This window comes from Echinops telfairi, unplaced genomic scaffold (assembly GCF_000313985.2).
Source record: "Echinops telfairi isolate 266 unplaced genomic scaffold, ASM31398v2 ScPeMD7_2291;HRSCAF=2852, whole genome shotgun sequence".
In the NCBI taxonomy this organism is placed as follows: Eukaryota; Metazoa; Chordata; class Mammalia; order Afrosoricida; family Tenrecidae; genus Echinops; species Echinops telfairi.
In genome coordinates, this window is record NW_022106189.1 from 37,174,996 (window position 1) to 37,175,217 (window position 222).

The following is a 222-nucleotide window of genomic DNA, read 5'->3' on the forward strand; positions in this document are numbered from 1 at the left end:
CACCATGTGGGATTTCTCACTGAGGAGCCAGGTGAATCCAAAAGGCCACCATTGGATGTCCTCAGTCCCAGGGGCCTGGGGCGTTGCTGCCAGATGTGTGTTGGGGGCAGAGGCCCAGAGGCCAGGTACCCCAGCGCCCTCCACCTCGAGGCAGGGCCTGCGGCTGATTATCAGCTGCTGAAGGAGGCACCCAGAGGAGGGGAGCGTTAAGTGCTGAAGAAC